The sequence below is a fragment of the Lagopus leucura genome, unplaced genomic scaffold (assembly GCF_019238085.1).
Source record: "Lagopus leucura isolate 7727_CA_CO unplaced genomic scaffold, USGS_WTPT01 Super-Scaffold_100159, whole genome shotgun sequence".
NCBI lineage: Eukaryota > Metazoa > Chordata > Aves > Galliformes > Phasianidae > Lagopus > Lagopus leucura.
The window spans coordinates 33,595,757-33,610,866 of record NW_024962335.1 but is presented as its reverse complement, the minus strand read 5'-3'; positions in this window follow the sequence as shown (position 1 = coordinate 33,610,866).

Below are 15,110 nucleotides of genomic sequence, written 5' to 3'. Positions count from 1 at the left end.
AACTATCCATAAGAAATAAATGTTTTGATCATTGGAAGGAGTTCCTTTGCTATATTAACTGCTCATGATTTGTGTTAGGCAAAGCCAATTTTCTCAGTATGATTTTGACATACCTCCTGTTTTGTGTAGTGTGAGTTTAATGCTTTAGTATTAACCGCTGTGAGTATCAAATTAAGATATTCTTAACCAAACAATTTTTTATTCACATCTCTATTTTTGTATATTACCTTATTTAGCCCCTTCTCCCTTCAGCCTCACCATGGTGATTTTGAAAGGGATGGTATATAAACAAGTGAAAGCATTATTTGCGTAGGTTGAGGGACAGCCTAGAATATTATGATTTCCTCTCTTACTCCAGTGCAGTGTTCTGAATTTGCTTTGACTGTAGCTGAGCTCACAGTGTAACTGATTCTAGACAGCATTATGCATTTGCACCTTTTGTTAATGTTAAATCCATGTTGAAGGTGCTGATGCCTTTAAAGGTTGGACCTCTGATTCTTTTCTCTCAAAACAAAGGCTTCTGCCTTCTGAGCCTTTTGGGCTCAGTATGGATGGAATAACCATTCAGAGGTCCTATTTGGCTTGTATTGTTCTCTGTTGTTTGTTTCCCATCCAGTTTCAACTGAGCAAAATAATCTAAAAATGTGGCATAGGCTTTGCTTCATATTGTTGACACAATTAGTGACAAATAATTCTGCCACTCATCTTGGGTACTGGAGCTTTGTTTTATTTCAGCTCTGAGAAAAGCCATGCCATTTGGAATCCCAGCTGTAACTAAGAGTTTTTTCTCACAGTAAAAGATACCTGAGAAAGCATTTAAAAAAAAAAAAAAAAAATCCTGGATGGACTCCAGGCTGCTATAATTGATCTCCGGATCTGGTGTGCTGAGAGTTTGATCAGCTTCATTCTAGGTATCTGGAAATTGTGATCGCTGTTCTTTAGGCTCTTCCTTCTTGTTGAAGAAGCCTGTCTGTGTTCTCCAGCAGGGCTGATGTGGAAGGTATTGTAAACTATAAGGGAACTCAAAGACTTTTATATGAAGGGGGGGAGGGCAGGTGTGCTGGGGTGGATGTCGAGGCTGGCATGCCAATGAGAATAGAACCTTCTCTGTTGTTTACATTTTGTCATGTGCAGCATTCCACATGGGGTTCACATGTGGAAACTTGCACTAATGAACTCAGAAGAATATTGCATTGTTGTATCTCAGTCCAAGTGCTTGTACTGCGATGGCAATGGTGTCTTCTTGCAAAATACTCTTTTCAGCATGCCGATTTCTGTTTGAAAATCTCCTAAGGTAGTTAAGCTTAAGGAATGGTATCCTCTTTCTGCTGCAGTTGCACTGCTTTGCTGAAGGTTACTTTTTCAGGGAATTTCCTGGCTGTAAATTCATAAGTGCGTTAATTATAATGAGGGTTAATTATAATGAAAGTTCTCTTCATGTGAACTGTGCTGCCTGAGTTCTATGCTGGTTTTCATCCATAATTACTTCAGTTGTAATCAGTGGAGCGGATGTGTGATTTAGTGTAGAATTTGATCAAGTCTTTATCTCACCTTGTTCATCAGATATTCTGAGTGATCTGTCTCTGGATGTAAATAGCAAGAAAGTGGACAGATATGTTTTTTCCACTGAAGATGACCAGCATAGTGAGCAGACTTGCTTGTCTAGATTATCCAAAGAATTTATTTAGTGGGAAACTGTGATCTGCCTTTGCATTTACATGTAGTTTTCCAGTAAATCTAGAGTGAAACTTAAAACGAATTGGTGAAAATCCTCTTGGCTAGCTGTCCAAATTACAAAAGCATTGCTGCAGCTAATATATGCACCCAACTTAATCACAGTGGACAAACCATAGACTGATTGAATATTGAAACTAAATGACCTCTCTGTTCCTTTCTGCCACTAAGCCAGTTGTGACTGATACTCTCTCCTTCCCTCGATCACAGCTGCGCTTTCTTCTGCTTCTGAAATTGATTAGGACTATAGGACTATAGGTAATGCACACATGTCAACTTAGGATATAGCTGGATAGGGGTGTGGCATTAAAGAGATCGCACTGATATAAATGAAAACTATCCACAGTCCTTAAGCTATGCACAAATATCCTCATCTTACAACATGAAAAGCATATAAATAGGGGTATTTAACTCAACTGTGTTAAATGTGTAGTTTTTCGTCTGGACACCTGGAAAGTATTCATAGCTGAGTGTCTGGGCATGGAATTAGCTGGCATGCGAAAACAGGAACGGAACAGTCCTTTCTAGTTTAAAAATAATAGTATTAATAATAATGAACATTACGGTGTAAAGTTTGATTAAAACTAACCTTTGCATAATCTATATGTGTTTAAATGGCAATATAAATGAGACCTAATATTGCCTTTTAAAATTATGCCTGCCTTATGATGCTGTTCATCTTCCTAAGGAAGACTCATCATTTTTCCACTGGTTCAGATGACAAGATATTTATTTGAAAAGAACTTAAATAGGGTAAAACACAACATGCAAATAACATGACATAAAGAATGTTTTCCATGCATTCATGCAACTCATGTTTACATTAAATGGAATATTCACAGTAATGCAAAACATGCAAATGAGACAGCTTATAATGAAGGGATTAATTTTGCTGTGAGTTGTAACTTTCAGTATTATAAATTCCAAATTACTACCATCACATTACCCCATCAGAACATGTACAAGTATATATATGTATATGTGTATATATATATATATATATGCAGGTACATACATTTGATAATGTGAGTTTACCCAAAGCTGATAATTTTCTTGTGCATACGTGCATACTCACATACCCACATTGGCACATCTGGCCTTGTTGGCTTTCAAAGTGCTAATGCTGGGTACTGTTATGATGTCTCTCGTAAGACAGACTTCTTTTGTCCAAATTACAGGATAGACAGCAGACTATTTGCTATTTAAACCTGAGTAATTAGTTCTCTATCCTGCAAGGCAGGAGAAGCAGCACACTTTTGATGCTGTTGTATTAATTCTGGCATCCAGTTTGCAGATGAGTAAAAGCTCTTCTGTTCTAAGTATATAAAAACTAACCTGTTGTAGTAACTATGAAGAAAAATTCACCCAAACTGCTTGTCATGACAGGTGGCACTATCCACTGCAAGTGAAGCAATATCCACAAAGTCCGTTTGTTGCATTCATGGATTTTGTTGGTGTTCTGGTCTCTGTTTTGCGCATTACTTCTCTATTCGTTATGCCTGAGACTCTAGAAATTGTTTGATTTGTGAGTCTTAAAAAGGGATTCATTCAATATGCTTTAAGCTAGTTAAGTCTGTCTTACGATAAAGAAAAGGCCACTTTCTTGAATATTGAGTGTTTCCATTCTTTATTGCTTTGGAAATCTCCTTGAGTTGATTACCACCATTCTAGAGGGAGATGCTCGATCTGCAGAACTCCCTGGCCGTGCATGCTGCTGAACCAAATGGCTTCTTCAGAATATCACTAAAACATCCTCACTCACTCTGTGCCCGACAGATTTGTCTTGACTGTGTTTGACTCATAATATTATTATGCAGAGAATCCCCTTTGGAATGCGTACTGTACATGTAGCAGATTGTTTACACAACAAAAAATAGATGGCTCATTGGGTGCACAAATAATTTCAGCAATGTTTTTGAGAAAATGCTTTCCTAGCCATTCTTTTTAAGTTGCATTGTGATAGGGTTACTGCTTGCAAATTAACCTTTAATGTAGTTGGCAGGTGACAAATGCACCTTGAAAATAAGTCAGGAATGACCTAACAGCTTAAAAATGGCTACAAAACAGAATCATAATATCATAGGGGCTGCAAGGGACCTCTGGAGATTGTATAGTCCAACCCAAACAATTCATTTATTCAAAAACATTCAATTTATTTCTAAAAGAAGTAAAATAAAAAGCCATAGTGATCCAAATAAACAATTTTCTTTCATTTTTAAAAAGGTAGGTCAGTATTTGATAATAACCTGGTATTTATAGGGCCTGAACAATCTACTCCAAAACAGTGCAAAGCAGAGTAAGAAAACTGTCTGTATTAGAAATGTCCTGAGAGCATGCAGGATTATCATGATGTAACTGTTGGAGAGCAGTCGTGTTCCCCTCTTTTCAATGAACAAGGAGCATCTTTGAAGTCCCGATTAAAATGGCTGTAGCCTTAAGCCAGGCAGTTGAGAGTCAGCCAGGGAAAATGAAAGTGTCTTTTGTAAAGGGGATACCACCAGGCTTAAGCTGAGCTAGCCTTGTTTGCAAATGAAGGATCTGGTGCTGCTTTCAGACTTCTAATCTTGTTTTTGTTTTGTTTGTTCTTTTTTTCTTTTTTTTGTAAGCTTTAATCGCTGTTTGTCATTGTCTTAAAGCCAGCTGGTGTCTCTTGTTCATCAACTTTGGTAAGATGGTGCTTTGCAAGGATGTATTTATATTATAATGACCAACATTTGGTCAACCCTATTCACTCATTCACTAACTTTTTTTTTTTTGTAAAATAAAGTGCTTTACTTATGAGGTGTATATAAACCTTGTACAAAAATCCTTTCCAATAATTACTATAAACTGAGTTGTAACAAATGAAATGTTGATTTTTATAATAAAACTAAGAGTGAAAAGAAAAAAAAAAAGAGGTGTGCGCCTCATTTTATTTCAGCATTTGAAGGAGTGGTGACGAAAGGTGAAGTCCCATGAGTGTGTTTGCTCAACTCTTTTAAAAGCCGGAAGATGCTCAACTCGCTGATGCTGTGGGCAGACTCTGCAAACACAGATGCGTTTTCGTGAAATACACAATTGACTTCAAGCAGTTCTGTTCCTTTCCGTTATTCCATATGACAGATTGATTCATTTTGAAGCTGAAAGGAAAGTCTTCATTGTTCATCACTTCAATTGGTTTATGAGAATACAAACTAGAGATGTTTGCCAAGGATATCATCACTGAAGAGATAAATTACAGTTACAAAATTTGAGGCTGCTGGCCTTTAAATCTGTATCTAAATGTTTGCAAGGAGAACTAGATGGTTTTTCGGCATTAAAAAAAACAAAGCAAACACCCAAATTGCAGTCCTCTCACTGTAATGTGTAATGGGGTAGGAAGAAGTTCGGAATGTGTAAGTTTAGCATAGAAGTTCCTACTCCATTTCCACCCCTCTAGACCACGATGTGGCTTTATATTGGAATGGATATGGCTATGGGGAGATCGTTACATCATCTGTTCTTCTACCTGGAGGCATAGGCCACATACCACTGCTACACGTTCTCAAATACCACGCCATAAGGTGCTGCATTCATTCTACCTTGGAAAATGAGCTGTTATGTTAGAGCAGGTGGGAGCCTTGCTGCTTACTCAAAGTGCCAGTTGTGAGTTGCTGTGGAGCTGCATAAGGTTCACCAGCATTCTTTTTTATTTAAACAGCAGTGGCTGCCTTGCTACAGTGTCAGTGTTGTTTTAACAGCCTGGAAGCCCGAATAGCATTCACACTGGGTTTACTGAATCTTAGTCTTTGCCAGATACAGCTGTTAAGCATCAGAGTGTATCTCGAATGTAGTTTTCCACAGCGCAACAGAGAGGTAGCATGGACAGACACCAGAAAGAGAAGGAGCCCCCCAATCACTGAGCCACTTGTGTTAAGTCTTGAAAAAACAATACTTTTTAGAAGAACGTAGTCAGCAAACACAAGCAAGTTGTGTTCCAGCTGCAGCTCTACCACGTGTCTTCTCCATGCCAATTCCAAAGGCTTCAGAGATAGCAGAACTGCTGAGACTGTTTTTAGCAGGCGCTAATACACAGTAAGGGATGCTGAGGTGTTTCTCATTTAAAAAACGTTCCCTGTTTGTCTTAGAAAGGAACACTTGGAAGTCCAGAAATTATTTATTTCTTTTGCATGATTGTTTCTTCCCTTGCACATGTACATACTAGCAGAGATGAGTACAAGTGCTGGAATCCTGCCATTCATTTTATATTAGAGGAAGGCTAACACACTGCACTTTGTTGTGGCAGGGGGTAAGAGGAAGAATGTCACTTTAGGAGTGTAAAAGATGAGACTTTTTTTGAATCCATCAGCACCAACAATGCTTCCCCAAGGAAGGGGCGAGAATATAAAACCAGGTGCTTGCTCCTGAAGGATAACTATTCCCACACCCCTTTCCTTGGTCCATCGGATTGGGGATATATTACACATGTTGGTGGGCTTAGTGACTTTAAAACAAAAAAGGGAAACAACAAGAACAACAGCAACAAACTTTCCTTTGTAAATACTCTGTGTCTCCAAAACTAACTTTATGTCGTCCAGCCTGTACCCTTCTTCAATAGCTAGCTTTGATGGAGCTAAATGTAAACCCCTTGCTTATAGGAAAGGCTGTGAGCTACCAGCCCTCTTCTGCTTCCACCATCTAGCATAAGGAAACAGCTTAACAGGAGAATGTCTGGCAACTAGATACCTACAGAAATCAGAGACTGCTTGTGTGAAGGCATGTGGAGAATTGGGAATTGGGAAATGGTTTTAAGTTGAGGGCGGGAAGATTTAGGTTGGATGTCAGGGGGAAGTTCTTTACAGAGAGAGTGGTGAGGTGCTGGAACAGGCTGCCCAGAGAGGTTGTGGATGCCCCGTCCCTGGAGGTGTTCAAGGCCAGATTGGATGGGGCCCTGGGCAGCCTGGTCTAGCATTGAATGTGGAGGTTGGTGGCCCTGCATGTGGCAGGGGGTTGGAGATTCATGATCCTTGAGGTCCCTTCCAACCCTGGCCATTCTGTGATTCTGTGGAGAACATCTTTTGTGTCTGAGGCAATGGAAGGGTTTCACAGGTTGTGTTCTCTGTATGACAGTCTTGCCAGAAACTCTTAGCCCTGCTCCTTGCCAAGAAGCTGATGGCCATCCTAACCTGCAGAACATGTGGTTGGGGAGACACAGAGAAGTGGTGTGGCTCATTAGTGTGGTAGGAATCTCAGGGGGAATAGCCTGGAAAGGGAGGAGAAGAGACCAGATTGAGCAGGTTGAGACAAAGCCAGAGCAATCTGGCAGAAAAGAAGGGAATCCTGTGCTTCGTCTTCCCCCTCTGTGCTAGAAATGAACTAATCATGGCAGGGTCTGAGTGCCATGGGGCCAGAGATGACTTAACAGAGACCCCTTCCCAGCATCCCGTTTGTACCTAGAGCAGAGAAGACAGGATGGAAGTAAAAATACCCTGCTTTTGCCTTCTCCACATCTAGGGATGGATGACAGTGGGGCAGAAGGGGCATGCTGAAGCTGGTTAGGACATTTCCTGCAAGGCTGGACCTATACTGGGACTTGGAGGTGTGCTTTGTTTCTCTGTGTCTCCATTTGGTCTTTAAAGCAGGAAAACTACTCCTCAGAAATAGAGAGGCTCTTCTGAAATGTTGACAGAGAGATAATACCTCCATGACAGAGGCTGATTAGGCACTGGCACAGGCTGCACTGAGAACTGTGAATGCCTTATCCCTGGAATTTTTAGAGGTTCAGTTATTTGGCACTATGAGCAACCTGATCTGATGGTGGCAACCCTGACCACAGAAGGGAGGTTGGAACTGGATGGGTTTTAAGATCCCCTCCAACCCAAGCCATTCTAGGATTCTGTAAAATTGAGTATCATAGTTTGATGAGGTAGAAAACACTACTACTCTGGGCCACATTGTCTCCCTCTTCTGATGTGAGACTAAGAACACCCTGGTGGGAAGAGCCCTTCTTGTGTACTGCCCTGACTACATTCTGGGGGATTAAATGCTTAAGACACTTCTGTGCTAGCAAGAGGTATCTGTTTCCAGGATCTGGGACTGTCTGGAGGGCAGCAGGTGATGAGATCATGCTGGAGAATATGGGCATGGTGTTAAGAATCAGCTCCAGCAGCCCTGCCTTTAGAAGGGCCATCCCTCCAAAAGCCAAATGTTGCTCAGACTCCCTGACACTTGCAGAAAACTTTAAAAAAAATTTCATGTGAGTTGTGTGTATGCACTGCTTGCTTCCTATGCTTCACTTCCCCTGGTTCTTATTATGTGAAGTACCTAATGAAAGCCAGATCTTTGCCTCCTCGGGCATTTAATGTGCTTCTGTGGCTTTGACTTTAACCGAGGCAGCCGTTGTCCCTTCCGTGAAATCCCAGTGGGCTGCTTTGGGAACAGGCACCGTGTTACTGACATGCTTACTTGGCTTCAAGTGGGAAGCAAGCAGCAGGTGAACCCTTGAGATAAAGATCTAGATCATGTGCAAATACACCCAGCACTGAAAAGCTCAGGAAGAAAGGAGCAGAAAGCATGTCCTACAGTGGGCAGGAGGTAAGTGCGTAAGTTGTTTTTGAATTAAAATTTCTCATGAGGCAACAGATTCTTGAAAGGAAATTCTGTTGTATTTTTCCTAACTATGTTTTCCCTCTGTTTGCTAGAAACAAAGTCTCTGTAGCAAACAGGACTGTCTCTCCACACAGGCAGAGTGCAAACAGGAGGGAAAGAGGCTTTTTTGTGCTGCTTCAAAACACTTGGCTTCTTTTACCATGCGGATGTTTTCTCTCTTCTCATGTGATGTTTGGATCATCCTCCAGCTTTACATGGCTCCAAAAACAGAGAACCAAGAAGACACGGATGAGATGTGATCCTCACGTCCCCATGGTTTGTTTCCTTCACTTGATTTTACAGTAGTGATAAAACCCATCTCTTCCCTTGACTGTAAAAAACAACTGGCAAATCACCTGTAAGACTAACAGTGCTTAGTAATTCAGATTCATAACTTACTGCAGGCTCTCTGAGGCCTCTAACATTTGTTTTCAATTACCTGGGATTTGTCTTGCTGGTGTGAACCATTAGATGCTGGCGCTGTAACCAGGTATGGAGGGACTGGGTCTCCTGACTGCAGCATGCAGTCTTGGAGCAATGAGAAAGAGCATTGCAGAGATGGATTTTGTTGTTTTGTTCTTGGATTGTATTGTTTTGTTTGTTTTTGTTTGTTTTGCATGATGTTTTTCCTTATTATGTAGCTGCATGAGACCACCTCATACTTGAAATGATTCCTGGACTGTTTTATTCCCATGTTATTTTGTGAAATGTAAGAGTTTGGAGAAAAATAAAAAAGCAACACTAGTAAGGGTTGTATTAAATATGAAGATCCCAGCCTTCTGCCTAAAGGTACTTCGTAAGGCTAGAAGTCCTCAGGAAGAACTGAATGCCACATCCATCATCAAGAGTAAGGATCTACCTCTCTCTCTCTGTGTTACTGCTGCATTACAACTGCCATATCACTTCTATTTCTAGTGATTGCTACATCTTTTTCTTCCAAACAGAATAAATTCAGCTATCTGATGCATCTTTTATGTCTTTGCATTTTTGTACGAACTTGGAAGTGCTTGATGCTCCTATGCATAATTGCAACTGCCTCTACTATTTTTGTAGGGGATTTTTTGTTTGTTTTTGTTTCACAGTGGATTTTTGGTTTTCTGTATGGTTATATTTCTATATGCACATAAAGTTGCTGAAGGACAAATCATTTTTTTCTTCTCTGGGAACAACTACAGCCAAATGCTCAGTGTTGTAGTAGCTTGGGCTGCTAGAAAGGGAGACCCTGAGGCCAGAAGATAATTAGCTGACTTGTTCTTGATGTAAGAGGCTTAATAAGGTCTGTACCAAGTCCTCCAAAAGGAATGGCAGGCTGATGTGCATACTGTGAACAGCACATTTATTGACATATTTGCTTTCAGCTTGCTCTAGAGTATCTGAAGATAAAACAAAATGACACTTCCCTGCCTTTCTCTTTTGGAAACCATTACTAGTAGTGGGGGAAACAGGATATTTAATGATAGTAATTACTTCATTTTTCACATTTCCCTGTTCCTTATTCCCACATGGGAGACCATGATCTCATGTCCACACGGATGTATCTTCACGTGTCTACTGCTGTGTCCAAGAGAAAGCAGTCTTCACCCAGAATTACCAGTAACTTGCTTTTCATGCTGGTTATTTGCTTTTCACTGGGTGCAAGAACATTGCTCAGGGTGAGATGCTGAGCACCACTGAGTAAATGATTCTCTTTTACTCTCCAGAGTAAATGAAGAGGATAAGCGCTTTGCTTGGAAACATTTGAGAGAGCAAAGAGTAGATGGACATGCTAGCCCTCCCCCATCCAAATGTAATACAGTTTGTGAATCCTAAAACCTTTTTCAAAAGCTAAGAGTAAATAACCAACTTAGTCTTCAAAGTGATTGTGAGTCAGTCCCCTTCAAAGCATTTGCATGGATTTCTTGAAGTTTCTTTCCAGGGTGTATTCCAAACGTTTTTGTGGGAACAATAAATTCTTCCTGTGTCACATTTAATTTTGGTCCATCAGACTGGCTCTCATTTTGGTTTTTCTTCTGGCACTAAAGGCTAATTTGCCTCATTTAACTGAATGCAGAAATGGCATCCAACATGACAGCCACTACCCACTTAATAATGGGATATTGTCTTTCCCAACTCGCACTCGCTTTAATTAAAAGCAGAGGGCTGACCCCAGCACTGAACTCTGCACTATCCCTCACTAATACTTTTACACATTGCTTCCCATTAAGGCTCAGCAGAGCACATGTGATGCCTTGGATGATCAACTCTGTTTGATTGCTTGAGATTGCAGCAAGAGCTGGTATCACCTCATTTGCTGCAGCAGCCTGGCCAGTGACAAGGGGACAGATGCTGGTGATAACTCTGCAGGCTCAGAATTGGAGCAGATTTGGTCTGGGAAACATGTCCATCAGCACTCAGATTTCATGAGGGTTAGAATCAGGTGTTGAAACTTTTAGTCTTTCATGACTGTTGTTAACTCATGTCTTTTTGTGGCTAAATCTGAGATGCTGACATGAATGCTTGGCCTGCTCAGGACCTCTCTTGGTCAGCAAGCTTCATGAGTTGCCTTGTGAGCTGGTAGAGCACAGCAACAGCCACCCTGGACAAATTCTGTCCCATATTTCCATAACAAATACCTCAAAACTGAAGGGGTTAATCTTTCAGAGATCTTCAGGGGGAGGTAGAGGAGCTAACTCAGGACTTTGTTAAATCTGGGATTGGCAACAAAAAGCATAGAATTTGGCTGTTGTTAATGGCCTCCTTCATCTTTGTCAGAAGAGGTCTATCACAAGCCCACCCCCGCTTTTTCTCCAATGCATAAAATGATGATAATGCCTGAAGTAATTCTTGCATCCTGTATGCAACACAAAATATTTCTGATGGTTAGTGCTAGAGAGCAGTTCTTGCTTCATTTTCCTCCTACCATGACTTCTTAGTCACTTGCTTACAAGCACAGCTGCACTGTGACGCTTCTTATTACCATAGCTTTCCTGTATCCTTGTACGGTCCAGCCCCTGCCTCCAGGTCGAGGCCCTCGACCCACCAGAAAGTTTTAATTTCAGGACAAGCACCCACACTAAATACTTAGTCACACCTGGCACCACCTAAGACTTCTTTTCAGCCTTGTTCAGCATGGAAAGTCTCACTCTTACCCAGCTTTCTGCCACTATATACAGAGCGCTTAGTCTGAGTGGCTGAGAACCTTTCGGTATGCCTCTTCTCTCGCCTGTTTAGAAAACAGGACCAACCTAGCAGATCATAGAATTAGAGAATCATTAAGGTTGGAAAAGACCTCTAAGATCATCCAAGCCCAATTGTCAACACATCACCACCATGCACACTAAACTGTGTCCCTAAGTGATACATACACCCTATGAGGAGCGACTGAGTGATTTGGGGCTGTTTAGTCTGGGGAAAAGGAGACTGAGAGAAGACCTCTCTGCTCCCTTCAAATACCAGAAAGGTGATTGCAGTGAGAGTGAGGTTGGTCTCTTCTCACTGGTGACAGGTGACAGGATGAGGGGAAATGGCCTCAAGTTGCACCGGGGAAGGCTTAGGTTGGATATCAGGAAAAACTTCTTTACAGAAAGGGCGGTTAAGCACAGGAGTAGGCTCCCCAGGCAGGCGGTTGTGTCACCATCCCTGGATGTGTTTAAAAACCATTTGGATGTGGTGCTCAAGAACATGATTTAGTAGTGCATTGTTAGAGTTAGGGTAGTATGGTTAGGTTGTGGTCAGACTTAATGATCTCAAGATCATCAAGGTCTTTTCCAATCTGAGAAATTCTATGATTTTATGATTTACGCGTTCCTTGAACACCTCCAGGGATGGTGACTCCATCACTTCCTTGGGCATCCTATTCCAATACCTCACTACTCTTCGTGAGAAGAAATTTTTCCTAACACTGTTGTGCCAGGTGAGGTTCCTAGCATGAACCTCCTCTGGTATAACTTTGGGCCATTACCTCTTGTCCTATCACTGTTACTTGGGAAAAGAGGCTGATATCCACCCAACCACATCCTCCTTTCATGTAGCTGTGGAGAGCTACAAAGCCTCTCCTGAGCCTCCTCATCTCCAGATTAAACAATCCCAGTTCCCTCAGCCTCTCCTTGGAAGACTTATGCCCCAGACCCCTCACCAGCTTCACCATCGTTCTCTGGACACACTCCAGAGCCTCAATGCCTTTTTCATAGTGAGGAGCCCAAAGCTGAACACAGTATTTAAATTGTGGTCCCACCAGGGCTGAGTACAGAGGGAAAATAACCTCCCTGCTCCTGCTGGCAACGCTATTTCTGATGCCATTGCTATTCTTGGCCACCTGGGCTCATATTCAGATGGCTGCCAGCTAAGACAGGGAGCTTATAAGCATGAAGGAAATCAACTTTTTTTGAAGCTAACAATTGGCCTTAGCCCACTAGATCCCTCTGGAGGGCCTTCCTACTCTCAGGCAGATCGACACTTCCTCCCAACTTGGTGTCATCTGCAAACTTGCTGTGGGTGCACTCAATTCCCTTGTCCAGCTTATCAATAAAGATAACAACAGAACGGCCCCAGTACTGACCCCTGAGGAGCACCACTCCTCTGGATACACCATTTCCGGCTTTGCAGCAGGGAGAGTATAAAGGACAAAAAAACACATTTCACACCCACAGTGGTCAGATCAGCTAACTGTCATGCAAGCAGATGCAGGTTCAGATAGCTAGCACAGAGTGTAATTAAATTTTTCCACTGCAGTGCTATGTATAATGTGTATTTAAAGTAGAAACTGCAGGAGCAGACAGAAATCTCCATTTGTAATTGTTAGCTTCCAGAAACCTAGATTCAATCTCTCTCCAGCATGTCCCAGTGATGAACTGGGCTGGATTTGCATTAGCATGTTGACTTTGCCTGGGAAGCATCTGTGCCTCCTGCTAGAACAGAGATAACAGCCAGGTTTTGCATGCTTCTACCAAAGGTGACCCTGGGATAGGAAGATGAAAAGAAGGCTATCTTGAAAGTCAACACAGAGATCATATCAGCCAGCAGTGATGCTGACTCCAGCAAGAAATCTTTTTGCAACTCATCATTTCCATCACCCTAGGCAGGAAAATGCATTGTTTGTGCATTTGCCCAGCAAAAATGCTTTTTGCTTTGGCTGAAGCAGAAATGCAGTGGAGCAAGTAATGGCACACAGGAGAAAAGTTCTGTTGGTCCATGAGGATGAGCTGCAGTAGTTCCAACCCAAGGACATATCCTAATCCACCCCACGACCTGCTGCTCTAGGTATTCTGCAACTTCTCCACAATTTCTGTCTCTCTTTCAGAGTACCACCCCTGACAAGCTCATAACAGACAATGAACAAGCAGGCTTTAATGTTTTCTGCTCAGTTCTCACCTTTCACTCACACTTCAGTGCCTCAGCAGTGAACTTCTCACCCTGAACTTCTTCCAGGTTTTCAGACTTTGCAGCGGATGAATCTTAGACCGTAAACCCACATTTCAGACAGTGCTATCTCTTGGGCTATTCCCCTCATCATTCCACTGCAATTCACTTTCTGTCAACTACTGAAATGCATGTGTTCACTCTTCTCCTGTGGGAAGGAGAAAAAGGAGGAGACAGTTCTGAAAGGATGGAGGCCATGTGATACAGCAAGAAGAATTAATACTTCACCAGCCTGTTCCAGAGGAAAACTGCAGCTCTACCAGCCAAGAGCCAAAAGAAATCCCTCCTCTGATGGCTGGAGCAAAGGTAAGCAGTGGAGCAGCGGAATGTTTGGTTTGGGGCAAGAACTCCAGACTGTGTTCTGCCACTTCTACCTCCTGCTTCTTACTCACTGGACCAAGGGTGCTGCAGCCATGAGCCTGGGCACAGCCCATTTGTGAGTGTCTACACACATGGGCAGTGGGATCCTCTTTTCTGATGCTTTAACACCAGGAACAGCAGTGGGGGCAGATTCCATTTACAGTTGGAGCTCTGGCCCATGGAGGGTGAGTTAGGTTGGAACAGCAGCTCCTGGGCTGCCCCGGGGGACCGGCTCAATTTTACACAGCCTAGAAGGCAACTGCAGGATGAGATAAATTGTGGCACTGCCTAGGGCCACACTGTCTTTGAAACTTCGGTGCTCAGTAGAATAAGTTCATTTTAAGATTGAGTTAGCTGACAGAACAAATAGCTTAGATATGTACTAATATATATGTGTATATATATACATATATAATTGCAGGGGGGTTGGAACTTGATGATCTTGTTGGAAGACCCCTTCCAACCCAAGCCATTCTATGATTCCTTAATAGAAGTCCCAAACAACAATCTGTTTTAATAGTAGACCACTCTATCTTCAATGTAACACCCCAGATTGTCACCACAGGGTCCTACAGCAATAAAGAGAGAAGTATTTCTTGTGAGACATTCAAGTAAAATGAAGGCATGGACAGGCACTGTCCTTCACAACATTCCCTCTACTCCCATACACATCCCAGACTCACACATTTGTCTGCCACTGGCTTAGTCATCGCAGATTAAAAAAGAAAACAAGGCAAGACTGGTTGAGCCAGTAGTAGAATTTTGCTAATTAATACCAGCCAGGAGCAGGGACAACAGCTTGGTGCTCAGCCTTGCTGACTGCTCCCACAATAAACCAAAACCATCATTCCAGCAAGAAGGTTACCACAGATCTCTGCCATAAAAGGAGTAGGTTGCTCTTAAAATCTAACTGACGTGGATGATAAATGTAAGACTGTCTAAATAAGAAACAGCTCACTTGGCTGATTATCTGTGCTGGCCCCTACTGCTACTGAAAAAGTCCCTCTGAACTA